The sequence below is a fragment of the Chrysemys picta genome, chromosome 10 (assembly GCF_011386835.1).
Source record: "Chrysemys picta bellii isolate R12L10 chromosome 10, ASM1138683v2, whole genome shotgun sequence".
NCBI classification, from domain to species: domain Eukaryota; kingdom Metazoa; phylum Chordata; order Testudines; family Emydidae; genus Chrysemys; species Chrysemys picta.
Window position 1 is genome coordinate 43,476,927 of NC_088800.1, and position 12,595 is coordinate 43,489,521.

General features: G+C 41.0%; 1 protein-coding gene across 17 annotated transcripts in view; it reads right to left on the bottom strand.

Annotated features, from left to right (window-relative positions):
• Window positions 1-12,595, bottom strand: part of MYO9A (myosin IXA) — a 475,076-nt gene that overhangs the window by 458,268 nt on the left and 4,213 nt on the right. The gene's annotated exons all lie outside the window — the stretch shown is intronic.

Below are 12,595 nucleotides of genomic sequence, written 5' to 3' on the forward strand. Positions count from 1 at the left end.
GTTGGAAGGGACCTCCGGAGGTCATTAGTCCAACCCCCTGCTCAAAGCAGGACCAATCCCCAACTAAATCATCCCAGTCAGGGCTTTGTCAAGCCTGACCTTAAAAACCTCTAAGGAAGGAGATTCCACCACCAACCTAGGTAACTCATTCCAGTGCTTCACCACCCTCCTAGTGAAAAAGTTTTTCCTAATAGCCAACCTAAATCTCCCCCACTGCAACTTGAGACCATTGCTCCTTGTTCTGTCATCTGCTACCACTGAGAACAGTCTAGATCCATCCTCTTTGGAACCCCCTTTCAGGTAGTTGAAAGCAGCTATCAAATCCCCCCTCATTCTTTTCTTCTGCAGACTAAATAATCCCAGTTCCCTCAGCCTCTCCTAAATCATGTGCTCCAGCCCTCTAATCATTTTTGTTGCTCTCTGCTGGACTCTTTCCAATTTTTTCACATCCTTCCTGTAGTGTGGGGCCCAAAACTGGACACAATACTCCAGATGAGGCCTCACCAATGTCGAATAAAGGGGAATGATCACGTCCCTCGATCTGCTGGCAATGCCCCTACTTATACAGCCCAAAATGCCGTTAGTCTTCTTGGCAACAAGGGCACATTGTCAACTCATATCCAGCTTCTCGTCTACTGTAACCCGTAGGTCCTTTTCTGCAGAACTGCTGCCTAGCCACTCGGTCCTTAAGTGCAGAACTCTGCACTTGTCCTTGTTCAACCTCATCAGATTTCTTTTGGCCCAATCCTCTAATTTGTTTAGGTCCTTCTGCATCCTATCCCTACCCTCCAGCGTAGCTACCACTCCTTCCAGTTTAGTGTCATCTGAGAATTTGCTGAGGGTGCAGTCCACGCCATCCTCCAGATCATTAATGAAGATATTGAACAAAACCGGCCCCAGGACCGACCCTTGGGGCACTCCTCTTGATACCGGCTGCCAACTAGGCATGGAGCCATTGATCACTACCCGTTGAGCCCAACGATCTAGCCAGCTTTCTATCCACCTTATAGTCAATTCATCCAGCCCATATTTCTTTAACTTGCCGACAAGAATACTGTGGGAGACCGTATCAAAAGCTTTGCTACGGTCAAGGAATAACACGTCCACTGCTTTCCCCCTCATCCACAGAACCAGTTATCTCGTCATAGAAGGCAATTAGGTTAGTCAGACATGACTTGCCCTTGGTGAATCCATGCTGACTGTTCCTGATCACTTTCCTCTCCTCTAAGAATTGATTCCTTGAGGACCTGCTCCATGATTGCTTAGTAAGGCAGACTTATTTGAACAGCATGCATTCTAATACAGCCAAATGCAAGGCTATATATCTAGGAACAAAGAACACAGGTCACACTTACAGGATGAGGAACTATGTACTTGAAAGCAGTGACTATTGAAAGGACCTAAGGGTCAGGATGGATAGCCAACTGATCATGAGGTCTCAGTGTGATGTGGTGACTCAGCACTAATGTGATCCTTATATTTATAAGGAAGGGAATATTGAGTAGGAGCAGGAAGTATAATTACTACTGCGTACAGCATTTATGAGGCAGTTAATGGAATTCTGTGTCCAATACTTGTAGTCATACTTTAAAAAAAGATGTTAGACTTGAAAGGGTTCAGAAAAGAACTACAAGAATGGTTTAAGATTTGGAAAAACCTGTCTTATAGTGACTAAAGAAGTTCAGTCTATTTAGACTATACACTAGAAGATTAAAAAATTACTTGATCGCTGTCTAGAAGTACCTTTTTCTTTGTGACGTGGCCCTCACAACAGTCTCTTACACTTGTTAATATCAATTCATTACCCACAGGTCACTGAACATCCAGCTGATAATGGGCAAAATTCAACTCATGTAAAATGGGGGGAAATTTACTAACTTCAAAGAACAGCAGTAAAAAGACTCTGTACTTTATTACCAATTCCCATTGTCCAATAACACAGCATTTTAAATATTGTTCATTCCTATGAATACCAAATTTCTGACAAATTTGTGTAAATGACAAAATCTGCATTTTGGAAAGGGTTCTATCAAGTGGTTTCTGCCCTGAATTTTGCATATAGTAGATTACAAATTGCATATTATAATAGCAAGTGTCATAATTCCACACAGTTGTGAGAACTACATTTTAGTTGTTAGCAGAGTGGTTTTTTAATTCAATACTGCAGTTAACTGTCAAAAGAAACCCAAGGAAGCCACTTAGCACTATAATATCCAACATTTAAAAATATTAAATTTGGAGCCTAAACAACTGGCTAATGTCCCTTTAATAAAGTGAGTAATGTAATTCTAATTACTTGTTGCAGGGTTTGATGGATGAAAGCAAACAGATCCTGAACACACACACAGACCTGCTAAACAGCAATAGCATTGCAAATCCTCAATTAATGATTCAAGCTAAGTGTGTTATCAGCAAATAAAATCCAAGTTTGGTGAAAATGAATGTATTTGTTTTGTCAAACATTACATCGGTTCTCATATTAATTAATGTACCACTGAGTCACAAGCAAACACTGATTGTCTACATCACCATAATATCTTTAGGCTCACGCCCTATATAAAAGGCACAAACCGGTGGAAAGATAGAGATGTTGAATAGCAGTTGACTGTACACCATGAAATTTTACTAGATCAAGATTTCACTTAAAGGTATGGCATCAACTTGAAATCAAGTTGTTTTCAAAGCTGAATTAGAAGTGGTTTTAGATATACTTGCTACTCAGTTCCCTGCAAATTTTTGTAGTTTTACAATCATATTTTTAAAAACATTTCTCTCTTCTGTTGAAGTATGAAAAATCCCCACATATAGACGACACTAGAAAAAGAGAGAGTTCTCTGGTCTTTCACTTACAGTAACCTTAGGTGTTACATGAAACATTAGAAAGTTAAAAATACTTCAAAAGCAGTTTTAAGTTTATGATGTCTCTTCATAGGCAAAAATGCAATTTGCAGACCATTTGTCAAAGAACTAATGTTTGTTTAAACATCATCCTTACCACATGTCTGCAGAAGTTCCTGAGAATTCTAGAGAAATGGAGAGAAAGAAGCAACAGAGATACCGAACAAGCTAGTCACCTCATACGCTTTGTAAAAAAAACAAGATTTATTCCCTCTGAGAAGCTGAACACCCCAGTATAATTCATTTAAAAAAAGTTTGAAAACTGAAGACTCAGTTAAGATGGTCTGAGCACAAGGACTCTTAAAACTGTGAGGTACATTTGTGTGTAGCCTCATCAGACCAGAATGAACTTCTTATCCTGGAATAAGTAGACCTAAAAGGAAGTGAAAATTATTGAAAATAAAGAAGGCCCAGCAAGAAACATAAGCACCTCTAATGGCAGAGGTAAATAGTGATGTGTCTTGCACGTCCACAGATGCTAAAAAGGCAACTTTTGTGATAAATGCAAGCATGGATTTGAATAACCCTGTGCTGAATTTGGTGGTAAAAATGAACAGATACAGCCACTTCAGATCTAAGAACAACTAAATGCTCCCTGATCTCTTGGAAGATAGGGAACAGTTGGGAGTCCACTTCTGAGAATTCCTGTTCCTTTAGCACTTTGATGATGGTTCACATCTAAAAGAGCAGATGCACTACTTGCAGGAAAAAAATCTCTCTAAAGACTGGTACTGAAAAAATTATGTTTTGGGGAGGGGAAAGGAACATTTTGTGAAATACAGCTTCTTTTAGGAATTCAGAGAAGTCAATGATCATTTTTTTCAAACTCCAAACTTCTATTTGAATTCTCCCTTTTACCAGATTAGTGGAATAAGAGAAGAAACTATAATTAGGACTCTTTCCCATAATTCTTATTCCGAGAGAAGGAATTAGCAGAGGCCCTTTCAGTGTGTATATAAATCCATTGGGAGGGCTACTGAAGAAACATGAGCAAAGGCTTCAATATGTCAATATCTTGTTCTATGTCTCTTATGTCTGATCCCCTGGGTGCAGTAGGGCAAATGAACCAGTGTCTGTATGAGACTAGAGCTTGGTGAGACAATCTCAAATCAAGACAAGACTAAGGTAACATTGATAGGCTGGAAGAAAAACAAAAACAAAAAAACCCCAGGAAAATTAGGTCAGCAACCCTGATTAAGGAAGTGCAGTCACTGTTTGAAACATGGGTTGTAGATACTAGACTGTTCCTGGATACGCATGTTGGCAGAGTGATCAAAACAATCACTAATCTTGAGTTTGACTAACATGTTTGCCGTGGGCCTGGCACTTGAGACCACTTGGAAGCTGAAACTAAAGACAACTGCATTGACCAAGACCATATTACACTAGTGGCTCCACTATCTGCCCTGACAACCTGTTAGTTTCCAGACAGAATTTAAGATGTTGGTTTTAATCTATAAAAACCATACATGACCCCTCACCCTGATTATCCCACTAACGACCAACCTGCACCATCTACCCACCCACTTCTCCCGGGTCTTTTAACGTGTTTGTACAACATCCAGCATAATAGGGGCCCCAATCCTGATTAGGGTTTTGAGTACTAATACAACACAATGATGAATAATAATAAGGGACCTGGTTATCTTCAAAATAACATCTTTCCTTCTGCATTTGTGATCCTCAGAGGCGCTTGAGCTTCCTTATTTTAAACCAAAGGGACCATTTCTGTAGCACACCTATGACTTTTGAGCTCAATCCCTACCTCTCTTTGGCCCAGAGCCTAGAATTGTGAGCCTTCAAGACAATGTGAATACCATCTTTTTTCCATATTTTGATAGAGGTAGTGATGAAGTAAGTGGGATGGAAGATAAGTCACAATTAAGTTATGATTATTATTGTGGAGATATATATATTAGTATATTTTAACTGCTTGAAAGCACCCAGAGTAATGGAAGGATGTTTTTATACAAATCAAAATCAAATACTGTAAATGTCCATCAGTATAGACCTTGGCAGGGAGCTGCAGAGAGAAGAAGCCACTCTCAGACTTCAAAGGACTGCTGGAAGCCACTACCTGCTCACATGAGTTTTGAGGAAGTCGGGCAGAAAAAAACTGAGACATAGGCAACACTGTGACTTTAAGAAGGGCATTTACAGTCATTACCCTCCTTTTATAAGATTTGGGGTCCATTTCCAGAACAGAAGAAAATAAATGAAAACGTAGATTAAAATATTATAGAAGTCTTAACACTCAAAGTATCTGGCTTCAAAGAATGAATGTAACAAAGAATACAGTTAGTGCAACATCATCTTTCGGTTTACAAAGGCAGAAAGTAAAATTGGGGAGAGATGGAAAAAAGGGCAAACAGGAGAGGTGGCCTGAGCTGGACCATGCCTAAAATCCTGTAGTTGCGGTTGCTATGTCCCACTTTGAAAGATGGGGGTTGTTACTCAGCCTATATTAACTGGTAAAATCCAAGTGCATTGAAAAACTGTGGTTTTTAGCCATTGCTAGACAGTGAAGGAGAAGAACACAACACAAAGGAAACGAGTAAGCAGAAAGAATCTCTAACTTTTTGAAAACTGTATTCCCTATATATCAGAGTTAGAAATAAAACTGAATGCAATCTTTGGAAGACTTTTTTTTATTTCTCCCTCTCACACACCTCCCTTCCCTTCCCCCCCCCCCCCCCCCATTCCAAACCTCGAGTTTCAAGAACCGTATTTTACTAATAAGTTGTATAGAGAACATATGAACCATTTGCTTAATTTTTATGACGATCAACATCAACTAATCTATATATAATTTATTAATTTGCATTCTTATAGCTACACATGAGAACATAAAGTGTCTCTTCCCCAATTCACAGGGAATGATGGACTACATGATCACTGATCACATCGTGCACCATCAGGATCTGAATCCTGATTCTTCAGCACCACAGAAGAGACTTTTACGACTTGGGCTAAAGGACTAATTACATTAGCTGGCAGAAGAAAGCAGTTATCCCAGGGGGATAGATAAACTACTGGTGCCATGTGCTAGGTGCAGGAGGTAGTCAAGAGTACCACCCCCGTCTTCACACACTACCATGCAGGAAGTGGGGTGGTGTCCCCAGAGATTTGGCCCATGCGTCAAATAAAGGGGAAGAAGGTGGCCCAATCCTGCCACATTGGAGAAGGAGTAGCCTGCTCCAGCACGCCCTCCGAAGCATTCCCAGTGCAATATGCACTGCTGCGGTAGAGGCAGCAGCGGGAGCCCAGCTCTTTAGAATACAAGTGTACAGTTTTCCTGACAAATGCAAATCGCAGCAGGGCAACTGTGATTTTTAACAGTTCATAATTCAGTTAAATCTCAATAGAATTTCATAGGGCATAGAAAAGGCATTTTGCCGATCCTAAGGTTTTCTCCCTGCTGAATCTCAAAGACCTGTTGCAAACAATGGAGGTGTTACAGATTCTCAAAAAGAATCTCACAAGAATCTTTTATAATGGAAAGTGTCAGACAACCTAAATATAGGGGCCACTAACAGCTTCCCCTATAGTAAAATATAGTAATAGTGTCTGAGTCACAAGGACTACCAAAATAGGTTCTGTGTGGTGCTAGTGACAGACATTGTACACCCTCAGATTCCTTTGACGTTAAATGCACTTATTAATTATAATGTTCTGCACTACCAGAAATTCTGATAACCTGCTTGAAAGGCAAATAAGCATTTTACTAGGTGTTTGCACCTATTAATGATGTCTTAATAAAGCTATCTTCCCCAAAAATAAAATTAAAAAACCTAAGGTAAAAAAACAGAGGTGGGATTTTGTTACTGGATAGTAATAAAGGATACGCTTTTTTTTTTAATTTTTTTTTTTAATTAAAGGTATCTGTGGCAAGGACAGCCAGTTCTCATTTTACTTATAAAACTGCTTTATGGCTACCTGTCAGATAATCCCACCCCACTACAAAAAATTCTAACAGAATAATTTGCATTTAAAATACATACAGAAACTCTTAAAAAGTTTTTACACTTATTAAGCCAGCAGTATTACATCTCTTCCTAATAATCTCAGTCGGAATTCAATATTCATATAAGATCTAATAATTTGTCATCTTCCACAAAGTCCCCTATCTAAAATGTGAGTTTATTTTAATTTGACCTATATCAAAGATTCCTAAAATATAAATGTGAAATATTAATACAATGCTTAATTTATAAGTACACCAAAATAGTCAACTCTCTTATTACTATATTACTTGACAATATTAAGATATAAGAGATGCGTATGCAGAGAACTTTTACAAAAGACTATTCAATTCCCCTTTTTCCCCCTCTCCATCATCTGGCATGAGCTGTGCATGTTTATTTTATTTATGGAATCTAAATCCTGAACACGTGTTCTTATAAGATACCACATATATGAACTTTGTGGAAAAATTTAGTATAAATAAGACAAAAGACTGACCATAAAAATTACCTCAATCTGGAAACAATTTCATCACATTGTTTCTGATATTCTATATATGTATGCTTAGAAGTATTACTCTAATAGCCCAATAAGAAACTCACTCACCCGAAACTAGTGTAATGAGCTGTGATAACCCCAGAGTCACCTAATCTGAAAATTACAGCTACGTATTTTTATACCACTATGTAACAGGAAGATCACACAATTAACAAGTTTTATCTCAGAGTACATTAACCATCTGCTTAAAAGTAGAACCTATCATTTTGTTTTTCCCTAGAGGAATGCCAGGGGAAATCATAAAATTGAAATTTTAAGCCCTAATTCAAATATGTATGCACATACACCTCTACCCCGATACAACGCGACCGAAATAACACGAATTCGGCTATAATGCGGTAAAGCAGTGCTCCGGGGGGGAGGGGCTGCGCACTCCAGTGGATCAAAGCAAGTTCGATATAACGCGGTTAGATTTTTTGGCTCCCAAGGACAGCGTTATATCAAGGTAGAGGTGTATTTAATTTAGCCGCAGGAATAGTCCCATTCACTTCAGAGGAAGTGGTCACATGCACAATGCTATGCAAATACACGTTTGCAGGAATGAGGCTTTAGCAAGTGAAATACAAGGCTTTTTATTTTTAAGCAAAATAAAGATCTGAAACTCAGAGGTTGAATTATGCACCATTTTGGAAGATTAACTTTTGGTAAGAAACATGCAAGTCACACAAACCATATATCAAATAAGTGTTTCAATACTTAGATACACCATAATCACATGTAAAAGCTAACAAATTTCTCTGATTGTTTTATCAGATAGCTGTCATTCCAAAAGCACTGAAAAAGACTTAATTTATTTGTGCTTTAAAATATTTCCTATTTAATTTTAATTACAATTCCAGCTCATTTAGAAAGGGAATAAAAGGCAGCTTGGGTAGAGAGGCCGACAGTTAAGATTGCCCAACACTTTCAATTATAAGACCCAATTTTCAGTTGCTTCTAACTTTGCCAAATTCTTACCATTTGAGCTGAAATTTTCCATGCCAAAGTGTCCGCCTATGGCTGATTTTTTTTTTTTTTTTTTTGAGAAAATTTCAGCAAAAGTGTTTCAGCTGTTTTTGAGAACGAGATCAGGCAAAATATTTTCCTTTGCCCATGTTAAAAACAAGTTCTTAAGACTGTTGCATTAAAAAGCTCTTGTGCCTCCATATTTTGCAGCAGGGGATTGAAGTTTCGCAAGGGATGGCCTTTATGTCAGGACGTGCCTTTTGTTGTTCCCATAAAAAAAAAAAAAACCACCCCCCAAGTTTGGCCAGTTCACATATGCCCAAAAGAGAATTGTTAGAGTTTGGCAGCTGAAGTCTGAAGATTGTTCTGTACTGGGCATATTCTAGCCCAGGGGTGTAGGGATTCAACGGGATTTTCTCTGCAATTGCTCCTCATAGCTGCCAGGAGCTGCTGTGGTGCCAGACAAGGAGACTGTCTCCCCTGTGCTCTCAATTAGGGTTACCATACGTCCGTTTTTTCCAAGACATGTCCGGCTTTTTGGTAATCAAACCCCCGTCCGGGGGGAATTGCCAAAAAGCCGAACATGTCCAAGAAGAATACCGCCGGCCGGGCACTTCCCCTCCCGTGCTCCTCCCCTGACTCTTCAGCTCTGTTTAAAGCCGAGCTGCCCGAGCGCCACCGGCTTCGGGCAGCCCCCATGCCTCCGGACCCTGAGCCGCCGGCCGGGCACTTCCCCTCCCGGGCTCCGGGGGCGCAGGGTCCAGAGGCATGGGGGCTGCCCGAAGCCGGTAGCACTCGGGCAGCTCGGCTCGTAAACAGAGCCGAAGAGTCAGGGGAGGAGCACAGCAGCCGGAGCCCAGGAGGGGAAGTGCCCGGCCAGGGGCGCAGAGTCTGTGGGCATGGAGGTGCCCGAAGCCCGAGCGCTACCAGCTTCACGGTTTGCCGGGCAGCCTCCAGACCCTGCGCCTCCAGCTGGGCACTTCCCCCCCAGGCTCCAGCTGCGCTAGGGAAGCGCCAGCCAGGGGCGCAGGGTCTGGAGGCTGCCCGGCAAACCGTGAAGCCGGTAGCGCTCGGGCAGCCCTTTTCGCGTGGCTTGGAGGGAGGAGGGGCAGTTAGGGCAGGGACTTTGGGGAAGGGGCAGGGCCAGGGCCTGTGAAGTGTCCTCTTTTTTTTATTTTTTAAATATGATAACCCTATCTCAATGCTATCCCTGCGGGCACCCCAGTAGCATGGAGGAAGAATCATCCCTAACTTGAATGCAGAGGGAACAAGATCCGGTTTGGGGTAAGGAAAGTGGTCCTGTGTAAAAAGTGTATGAGAGTCTTTAATTACATGACATCATAATGCATACACCCCCAAGGGAGTCAAATTAAGATTGCACAGGCTACCTTAATTCTCACATTTCCTAACTTTTGAGTGCTTGACTTTGCAACCTTGACATTCTTTTAATAGTTTGTGTGTAATTATGATTTATATTGACTAAAATTATCTTGGCATAAGCTTTCGTGAGTAAAAAGAAGTGAGGTTTTTACTCACGAAAGCTTATGCCCAAATAAATCTGTTAGTCTTTAAGGTGCCACCAGACTCCTTGTTGTTTTCGTAGATACAGACTAACACGGCTACCCCCTGATTCTTAAGATTCTAAAAAAAGAATTTAGACACACAACACTAAACAATTATATTTGTCAATCCAATCTGGAAAGTTTAGTGAAAAGTTTTCTAACATCCCTACTTACTGAAGTTTTAGTTCGTACATATAGATGTCAGCACGTTCAGATCATACCAGAAACAGGTCTATTGTTTGTATTAATTTCCTAATGACCCCTTCAAATTACAAAGAGCTGTTTTTTTGGGGTAAATGAAGGACTGAAAAAATCAAACTTTATAAGCCATAATTTCAATGCTGTTCCAAAGGGAAAAACAACTAAAATATACTGTACTTGCATTAACTATATACAACATGTGTAATATAATTAACTATACATTATATTAATTTTTGCTCATCTATTTTAATAACAGAATTAAATGACCAATGCTGAAATTGAGTTTTGATTCAGTTTACTTGAAAGCGGTTTCAAAGTTGCTACTTTTGGTTGATGGGATCCGGGCCTCACAAGTGGATCATCTTTATTAAATGGCATTAAATTAGTCTTATGCAGTAAAAGCTGTACCAACTGGTAAACTCTATAAACCGGAATTTCTAATTTTCATAGAAAGTCTGGACTATAATCCGCTTGGTGCGGGGCCGGCAAGCTCCCTATCTGGCTCCACGTGACTCCTTGGACGCAGCGACATGTCCCTGCTGCTCCTACGTGGAGGAACGGCCACGTGGGGTTCGGAGTGCAGGAGAGAATGCGGGACTGGGATTGGGGCACAGAAGAGGGTATGGGCATGGGCTCTGGGAGGGAGTTTGGGTGCGGGGAAGGGGTTGGAGCGCAGGAGAGGTTTCAGGGTTGCAATCAATGGAAGCTGCGGAGCCAGAACTCGGGGCGGGGGTAGCGCGAAGAGCCACCTAGCCATGCCTCCGGCTAGGAGCAGCAGGGACTGGTCGCCGCTTGCAGGGACTGGTCGCCGCTTGCAGGGACTGGTCGCCGCTTGCAGGGAGCCACCCGAGGTGAGTGCCCCCCGGATCCAGCACCCCGAAACCTCTCCCGTGCCCCAACCCCTCTCCCGCACCCAAACTCCCTCTCAGAGCCCACAGACCCCACCCCCTCCCGTGCCCTAATCCCCAGCCCCACACTCAAACTCCCTCCTTCTTAGTTAACTGGAAGTTTACCATTCCCTCAATGTGCCGGATAAAAAGCTTTTACTGTACTTCCATTGTGACTGCTATCCGTATAACACTGCAAAAAACTAGAGGGATATAGGCTCATTAGCTGGGTCTCAAAGTTCATAAATTATTCACCTGCCCTTACTGAAAATAAGCAACTAAATAAATATTTATGGAAACACGAGTGCATACAGAGTACATTTAAACCCAAGAATTAAGATACTAACTAATATCCTTCTCCGACAGGGTAACAAGCCTTGTGAATGGGGGGACGCAGTAGATGTCATACATCTTGACTTTAGTAAAGCTTTTGATACTGTCTCACATGACCTTTTCGTAAATGAACTAGAGAAACATAGCCTAGACAAACCTACTATAAGGTGGATACACAACTGGCTGGAAAACCATACTCTCAGAGCAGTTATTAATGGTTCGCAATCAAGTTCAAAGGGCATATATAGTGGGGTCCCGCAGGATCTGTCCTGGGTCCAGTTCTATTCGATATCTTCATAAATGATTTGAATAATGGCATAGAGGGTACACTTATAAAGTTTGCGGATGATATTAAGCTGGGAGGGGTTGCAAGCACTTTGGAGGACATTTTGAATTCTAATCCGGATCTTGACAAATGAGAAATGGTCTGAAATAAATAGTATGAAATTCAGTAAGTAGAAATGCAAAGTACTATACTTAGGAAAGAATAATCAATTGCACAAATACAAAATGGGAAATGACTGCTTGGAAGGAGTAGTGCAAAAAAGGATCTGAGGGGTATAGTGGATCAAAAACTAAATATGGGTCAATAATGTAATACTGTTGCCAAAAAAAAAAAGTGAACATCATTCTGGGATGTATTAGCAGGAGTTTTATAAGCAAGACACAGAAGTAATTCTTCCACTCTACTCAGCACTGGTAAAGTCTCAGATGGAGCACTGTGTCCAATCCCAGCCACCAGACTTCAAGAAAGATATGGACAAATTGGAGAAAGTCCAGAGGAGAGCAACAAAAAATGATTAAAACATGACCTCCGAGGAAAGATTTTAAAAATTGGGTTTGTTTAGTCTGGAGAAGAGAATACTGGGAGAAACCTGGGAAGAGGTTGCTCTGCATGCCTGCTACAATAGGAACTGTGGAAGGGCAGTTCAGAGTCGGGTCTATGTAGCCTGACACAGCAATAGTCCCTAGGAACAAGAGCAAGTTTAATTCTCAAGTATTAGTTAGAAAAAAAAGCCATGGTAAGCAAGATTAATGAATACATACATTTATGATCTGTAAAGGAAATTTTAGTCATCTAACTCTATACTCGAACACTAAAGGAGGGATGCTCTACACTTGAGTACAGGGTGATGGTGCAGCCTCACTGACATAAGCACCTGTTTAATTACAGGCAAGTGCAGGATTGGTGCCTTAGTCTACTCCAGTCATCATCTTGAGGATGTGCAAAACCCCTTTGCTATATAA